Raw genomic sequence first — 8,850 nt, 5'->3', positions numbered from 1 at the left:
AAATCATTAAAAGAATATGTAAAACCTTGTCTGAACAATGCATGAAATGAAATAATGTTTCTCGTCATCTCAGACGAATAGCAACAATTTATTAAATCTAATCTAACATCATTACTAAGCAGAAGCTGATAAACTCCGATCTTGGTTACTGGTGAAGACTTTCTGTTTCCCATGATCAGGTTTATCCTTCCTCGCTCTATCTCCTCACTTTCCTTTAGACCCTGCAAATCAGAACAGATATGAAAACCACATCCTGTATCAAGGACCCATGAACGAGAAGATAATGAGTTATTAGCAGAAATAGTGTAAATACCTGCCGAAGATGGCTTCACTTTGCCATCCTTGATATCTTGCAGATACTGTGGGCAAGATCTCTTCCAATGCCCCTTTTGGTTGCAGTAAAAGCAAACTGCCTCTTTTGGATCAGAAACATGGGGAGTGGAACCATTGGGCTTAGCCTTTGGGCCATTACTAGATGACCCAGCTTGAGCCTTGCTCTTCCAGTTTTGCTTGGGAGGACCTTTCCTCTTTTTCCCCTTTCCCTGTCCAATAGCCAAAACAGGGGCACTAGCAGGTGTGGAGGGTATACTTTTACCTTTCATCCCTGCCTCAGCTGTCTGCAACAAGTTGTGCAATTGGGCCAAGGTCTGCTCAGTATTGTTCAAATGGTAAGTTAGAATAAACTGACCATAACATTCAGGAAGTGAGTTCAAGACCATGTCAATGGCCAATTCCTCATCAAAGTGAATATTGAGCTTGACCAAACGCTCTATGTAGCGTTGCATTCTTTGCACATGTGACACTACCGACTCCCCATCCTTCATCTTGCAAGCCATGAGTGACTTGACTACTTCGAACTTTTCTTGACGAGCTCGCTTATGGTACTTTTCCATAAGGTCCTTGTTCATCTCGAAAGGCCAGTAGTCCTCATAGTACCTCTGCAGTTCTGGGGACATAGTTGCCACCATGATGCATGCCACTTTGGTAGCATCATCGTAATGTTTCTTGTAGGCAGCAAGATCTTCAGGAGTAGCTTCATTCTCATCAAGCTCTTTGAGCTCCTTTTCAAGAACATATTCTTTGTTCTCGAAACGAAGAGCCATCTTGATGTTGCGCATCCAATCGTTATAGTTTGAGCCATCCATAACGACTTTGGAGCATATATTGAGCAAGGAGAAGTTCTGGTTGGAGGAGGATGAAGTAGAAGTGTTTCCAGGAGTAGACATCTGAAAAGAAAGAAAGTTTTAGTTAGATTTCAAGATACCTTAATAGAATAACCCAAAGATATAATATCAAGGTTAGGATCCAACTATGAAGATTCACAACTTAGAAATGGGATGCCGAGATCCAAGTGCAAATTTCATAAAGGTAGGTGAATGACGATTCACCAATTCCACCATCAGACGAAACAAACGAAGTGAAATTCCTAATTCTTTTGAGATACATTGAAACTATTCAATGGCATGTTTTATTCTCAGATTATGCTCTTCTATTTGTGACTGGGATGCCGAGGATCACAAACAAGATGTGAATAACCATGCAAATGTGCTTGGTAACCTCATTGTCTTTATCATTAACTATTGATGTGCTGGTAAACCACACACGCTCCATCAAAATGACAATTATGAGATACCCATTGCTACTCTTTATTAGTGCCTTTTAGTGTGCTGGTTAACCACACACGCTCCACTAACGACCAATAAAGCATAATGTGCAATTTCATGGATTAGCATACTTTTCACATTTTTCCTAAAGTAACTAGAGTTGGGATTTTGAAAATAATGTTCTAGTACTTTCTTTAATATCATTATACTTTTAATGAGAAGTAGTTATCCTATCAAATCCGTTCTGCTAACGACCCTCCACTAATCAAGGAAGCGGTGGGTGAGAGTGGACACCCATTCAACTACCATTTTATAGGCAGTTTCCTTATACCCCCCTTATAGATTAGCTTCGTGAATGAGGCATACTAGCGATTTGACTGACCATATTCTTATACATATAATATTAAACCTTTAATTATAATATATATATAAGGTGTGTTTTAAAACTTTTTAAAACTTCAAGGGTTTATATAAATTTCGAAATTTAAGCTGTTAAATTCAAATTTAAATAAACCAATTCACTAGATTTAATATTTATCTATTAATTAACTATTAATCAAATTATTAAATCTTGTAAGGATTATCTAATTAAATTAATCAATTAATTTAATCCTAATCCTTATCCCTCTAATTTCGAAAAATAGGGTAAGGATAATTATCCAATTAATCTAATTAAGTAACAATTATCCAAAAAACAAGAAACCCTAGTTATCCTCTAGCATATTTCGAAATTTACAAGGGAGGAGGCTAGGGTTTTCAAAACCCTAACCCTAATTTCGATTAGGGTTCTTTGGAGGCTAGGGTTTTCGAAAAAACCCTTTGATCCAAAACCCTAGAAATCGAAAATTTGGCCTTTAGGGTTTAATAGCTATAAACCCTAATTTGCAATTCAACAATTGTAGCAATTCAATTTAAAACAACAATGGCTCTGATACCACTGAAGGGTTTTAGGTAAAACAAATAAACTAGAAAAACAATTCCTAAGTTCACATGCAACCTACTTTGGATCTATGTTTTAACTATTGAACATACAACTTTGAATTGCAATACAAGAACCCTAGAGGAGAGAGGCTATTATCGAAAATAGTAAACTAGGGTTTAGGGTTTACATACCTTTCAATTGTTATAGCAAACAATTGATATTCCCTTGATCTTGATCTTGATCTTCTTGGAAGCTTTAGCACCACAAGTGTAATGCCTCTAATGGAGTCACACCCAAACTAGCAAGAAGGAAAGTAGAAGAAGAGAGAGGGGAGGGAGTATGCAATTTCGGCCACTAGGGTTTCTTCCAAAGAATTCAGTACCCAAAATGTGAGCCAGGAGGCTCCTTAAATAGTTGAGGGATCTAGGGTTTAAGGGAAACCCTAGTTATCCTTTGCTTAGGGCCTAAGCAAACCCAAAGGCCTTATCCAAGCCCCTATGGACGAAATTATTAGGGTTTCCCCTAAAGATTTCGTCCACCCTCTTCCAAGGGGGTTCTAGAGCCTTCCACTCAACTATTAGATAATTGCAAACTAGTCCCTGCACCTTATAATTAATTCTTTTAACCCCAAAATCAATTCTGATTAATTTCTGGCTAACAATTAATTAAACATAATGATTTCTAATTAATATATTAATCCATTAACATATTAATAAATCATTTATATATATATATATTAATTTATTAATCTTATAAATTAATATCTCTCCTTTCATAATTTCCTTGTCCAGTTGCTAGGTTGAGGGCAACCCAAAAGGACTGTGCTGCTGTCAATTCAAGTACATACCAATTATAGTTATGGGCTTAGACACCTAATCCAACAAGAACATGGGTAGACAAAATAGTCGATGTGTGTTAAAATGGTGAGAGGCCTCGATGTTGTTGTTGTTGTTGTTGTTGTAGTCTTCTAGTGGAGTGTAGATGACGACCACGGACCTTTCTAGACAGTCCAGTGGCACACTAGCAGGTTCGCAACTTGTAGGTGTTGATGAACTAAATGTTTATTGGCGTACTCCATCCCCATCATGGTTGCCTTTAGGACATGTATGGTTGAGGAGTCCCCTTAGCAGTAGTGTCCATCCCGATGATATTCCTTAGGCTAGGTCCCTTGTGATAGGTGTTTAGGGACGTAAAGTGAGGATAACTGGAATAGGTAATCAGGGTTATTGTTGATTGGTGAACTTAATAAGTTTATTATTATTGTGGGTTGAAAACCCTATATGCTCACTAGGCCCCCAAGCCTGACCCACTCAGCGTTTTATGTTACAGGTAGTGGACCCCGAGCATAGTCGGAGGACGATGAGAGATTTTTTGATTATAGGCCAGTAGTTGTAAATAACTGTTGTAAGGCTTATAATGTATTGTTTATGCTTTTGATCTGTATCGGAACATGACATCCCGAGGTTTTGATATGAAATGAAACTATACATTTCTTAAAGAAAGGTTTTGATAAACTTTTATCATGTTTTGTTTTGGGGACCAATTCCGCAACATCTTTAAAAAATATTTCTCTGATTTTATTTTAAAAAGCATAAATTAAATCGGTCTTTTTTGGTCGAGAAATTAGGGGATGTCACAGTTGGTATCAGAGCATTAGTTTAAGCGAACTAAGAAATTGTAGGATTTCTAGACTTAAACTCAGAATGCTAAGTGATGATTGTGAGATGAGTGTCTACCATATTTTAGACACGAGCACTAGTTTATTTTAGGAAAGATTCCTAAAAGGCTTTTATGTTCTAAATGCTATATGTTTTCCATATATGTCATTATTTGTTCGGATCTATGGTCTGTTGCCGACCGGATCTGGAAACCTTATGTGTGTAGGATTCTAAGCGTATGATTACGAGATTAGAACTAACATGTAAACATTTCGGAGTGATAAGGGAATTGAAATATCTATCAAGGATAAAGACCTAAATTCGCCTTATTCGGTATATAGATTATAATGGCAAGAACTCGAAGTGGAGCGGGAAATGCAAACAGAAACCAACAACCTCAACCTAAGTGGTGGAACATGTGCCTATAGTAGGAGCTGCACCATAACCCATCACCATGGCTGGAGTACGAGCCATGATTCAGACCATGATGGCTGAATAAAGGGAGGATTTGAGGCAAATGTTACTGAACAACAGGGATGAACCTTCAGTTCCTGTTGAACAACGTGAATTAAATGACGACAGATCTGAAGAAGGAAACAACAGTAGATCTGTTGATCATAGTGAACCGCTTGTGGTTGGGAGAAATAACCACGAGGATAGAGTGGAGAGAAATGGGTGCAAGTATAAGGACTTTATGACTTGTAATCCACCGACCTTCATTGGAAAAGAAGATCATGTCGGAGTAATGGATTGGATCTCGGAAATGGAATTGGCTTTCATGACTTGTGGTTGCCAAGGAAAGTTACAAACCACATTTGCAGTGCATCAGTTCAGGGGTAGTGTTGCTCGTTGGTGGAACACTCTGGGGAAAACCCTAAGCCCTAATGAGCCCCTGCAACTGACTTGGGCAGAGTTCTTGGTGCACTTTAAGCGCAAGTACTGCTCGGCCCAAAACGTGCTTGAGTTAGAAAACTAATTTCTAACGTTGAAGAAGGGGAGTATGACCGTTGACGAATATACGAATAACTTGACAGACAAAATGGAGTTTGCTTTGCGTATTGTCCCAGATGAGCTGGCAAAAATTGATAGGTACGCAAAGGGACTTCCATGGGAGTATGCGGTGCCAGTACGTCAGGCACTTACATTGGAGGCAGCTATCTGGGCTGCCAAGTCTGTTGAAGATATGATTAAGGGGAGAGCCGCCAGCAAGGTTGAAGTTGGCGAAAAGAGAAAGTTTGAAGGAACTTCAGGTTCCAATAAAAAGAACAAGTTCTCGAAGACTGGTTCGAGAAAATTCGGAGGAGGAGCCGAAGCCAGGGCATTATGCCAATGAATGAACCTTCGATAAGAACATTTGTTTTGGGTTCCATGAAGAAGGGCATATTTTGAGGGATTGCCCGAAGAAGAAGGATGCAGCAAAGCCCAATCTTCCACCAAAGCCGAAGGCGAGAGCCTTTCAGATGACACTTGAAGCTGCGAAAGAAGAAGCCGATGTCGCTTCAGGTACCTTTCTCGTAAACGAATTGCCTGCCCAAATTTTGCTTGATTCTGGAGCCAATTACTCCTTTATTTCGCATGAATTTGGTAGAAAACTAGCTTTGCCTGTAGATAGACTAGTTAATGCTATAATAGTCGAGATTGCTAGTGGCAAGTTTGTACCTGTCAGCCATCGTATGAAAAACATCTTCATTGACTTGGATGGGAATAAGTTCCACGAGGAATTATTGCCTATCGAGTTAAATGGATTCGACATAGTTTTAGGAATGGATTGGCTTAGCGCCAATGATGCTGAAATATTGTGTAGGAAGAAGATAGTAAAAGTAAACCCGCCAGGGAAAGAGTCGTTTATGGTGTATGGAGACAAACGCAGAGTAAACTCTGGAATCATTTCCCTAATGAAAGCCAGAAAGCGTTTGGCCAAGGGATGTACATCATACCTAGCGTTCGTGATCGATGCTAAGAAGGAAAAGAAGGAGGTGCAGAATATTCCGGTGGTGTGTGATTATCCGGAAGTCTTTCCCGAAGATCTTCCCGGATTGCCCCCTGATCGACAAGTAGAATTTCGTATCGACTTGTTACCAGGAACGACGCCGATAGCAAAAGCACCGTATTGATTAGCACCAACAGAGATGAAATAACTTATGACACAACTTCAGGAGTTATTGGACAAAGGTTTCATTCGACCTAGTTCATCACCCTGGGGAGCCCCGGTGTTATTTGTAAAGAAGAAAGACGGGAGCATGAGAATGTGCATCGATTACAGAGAGCTGAATAAAGCGACGATAAAGAACAAGTACCCGTTGCCGAGGATCGATGACCTGTTCGATCAGTTGCAAGGTTCGATCTATTTCTCGAAGATCGGTCTTAGGTCAGGATACCATCAACTAAAGGTGAGAGAGCAGGATATCGAAAAGACTGCGTTCAGAACAAGATATGGACACTATGAATTTTTGGTTATGTTGTTCGGACTAACCAATGCCCTAGCAGCTTTCATGGATTTGATGAACAGGGTTTGTAAACCATACCTTGATAAATCCGTGATAGTATTCATAGATGATATCTTGATTTATTCGAAAAGCAAGCAGGAGCATGACAAGCATCTGCGTGAAGTGCTAGAAGTTTTAAAAAAGGAGAAGCTGTATGCAAAGTTCTCCAAATGTGAATTTTGGATTCAAGAAGTCCAATTTTTAGGTCATGTGGTTAACCGAGAAGGAATAATGGTTGACCCAGCAAAGATTGAAGCTGTGATGAAGTGGGAACAACCAAAAAGTCCTACGGAGATTCGAAGCTTTTTAGGATTAGCCGGATATTATCGTCGATTTATCCAAGGCTTTTCTTCGATTGCTACTCCATTAACAGCTTTGACCCATAAAGGAGCTACTTATACTTGGAATGAGAAGCATAAGGAAGCCTTTGAAAAGTTAAAGAAGAGATTATGTGAAGAACCGATTCTTTCGTTACCTGAAGGAGTTGATGACTTCGCAATTTATAGTGATGCCTCTGGATTTGGTTTAGGATGTGTTCTGACCCAAAGGGATAAAGTGATATCGTATGCATCGAGGCAATTGAAAGAGCATGAAAAGAACTACCTCACTCATGATTTGGAGTTGGCAGTGGTAGTATTCGCCTTAAAGATATGGAGGCACTATCTTTATGGTACTAAATGCAAACTTTTCACTGATCATAAGAGTCTTCAATATCTCTTTAATCAGAAAGAATTGAACATGAGGCAACGGCGCTGGCTAGAGTTACTCAAGGACTACGACTGTGAGATAATTTACCACCCTGGTAAAGCAAATGTTGTTGCTGATGCTCTCAGTCGGAAGGTAAATCTTGAAAAGAAAAGGCCAAGAGCGTTGAGAATTGAAGTTGTCTCTATAATTGTGGAAAGTATAAAGAAAGCTCAGGAGGAATCTTTAGAGAAAAATGACCAGAAGGAGGAACGTTTGGGTAAAACGTTGGTGTTGGATACAAACGGTCAAGGACTGAAGGTATTCAAAGATAGGATTTGGGTACCTAAGACGGGAGGAGTAAGAGATCTTCTGATGGAAGAAGCTCACAAGACCATGTACTCGATTCATCCCGGCAGTACGAAAATGTATAAGGATCTAAAACCCTTTTACTGGTGGCCGACGATGAAGCTCGATGTTGCTAAGTATGTGGCCGAGTGTGTAACTTGTGCTAGAGTTAATGCACAACATCAAAAACCGTATGGGAGTTTAGAACCTTTACCTGTACCCATGGGTAAATGGGAAGACACTACCATGGATTTTGTGACTAAACTGCCCAGAACAAGGAGTGGTCACGACATGATTTGGGTGGTCGTTGATCGCTTCACTAAGAGTGCGCATTTCATAGCCGCTAAGGAGAAATGGTCTATGGATAAACTTGGGAATTCTTACGTGAAGGAAATTGTGAGGCTTCACGGTGTTCCTTTAACGATTGTATCCGATCGTGACAGCCGTTTTACCTCAAGGTTTTGGAGAAGTCTACAAGAGGAATTGGGTGCCAAGTTGTGTTTGAGTACAGCTTACCATCCGCAAACTGATGGTCAAAGCGAACGAACAATTCAAATGTTGGAGGATATGCTGAGAGCATGTACCCTAGAATTTCAAGGTAACTGGGATGAACACTTACCTCTAGTAGAATTTTCCTATAATAATAGTTTCCACTCAAGCATCAAGATGGCACCTTATCACGCTTTGTATGGGGAAAAGTGTCGAATGCCGTCATGTTGGCTGGAAGCTGGGGAAAAGCAGATTATGGGACCTGAAATAGTCCATCAGACTGCTGAAAAGTTGAAAGTGATTAAGGAAAGGATGTTAGCAGCTCAAGATCGACAAAAGAGTTATGCTGACAAGAAAAGACAATCAATATCCTTCGAAGTTGGAGATTCGGTTTTACTTAAAGTCTCGCCGTGGAAGGGACTTATAAGATTTTGTAAAAGGGGAAAATTGAGTCCAAGGTTTATTGGACCGTTTAAAGTTCTTCAGAGGATCGGGAATCAAGCTTACAAGCTAGAATTACCGGAAGAACTGGAGGGTATTCATAACACCTTTCATGTGTGTTATTTGAGAAAGTTCACGGGAGATGTGCGCGACATAATTCCCATTTCTGAATTAAGGTTGGATGAAAACAAGAGGTTGATTGAAGAACCTGAGGCAAT

This window comes from Lactuca virosa, chromosome 5 (genome assembly GCF_052849685.1).
Source record: "Lactuca virosa cultivar CGN04683 chromosome 5, Lactuca_virosa_CGN04683_v6, whole genome shotgun sequence".
Lineage (NCBI taxonomy): Eukaryota > Viridiplantae > Streptophyta > Magnoliopsida > Asterales > Asteraceae > Lactuca > Lactuca virosa.
This window is presented reverse-complemented; position numbering follows the sequence as displayed.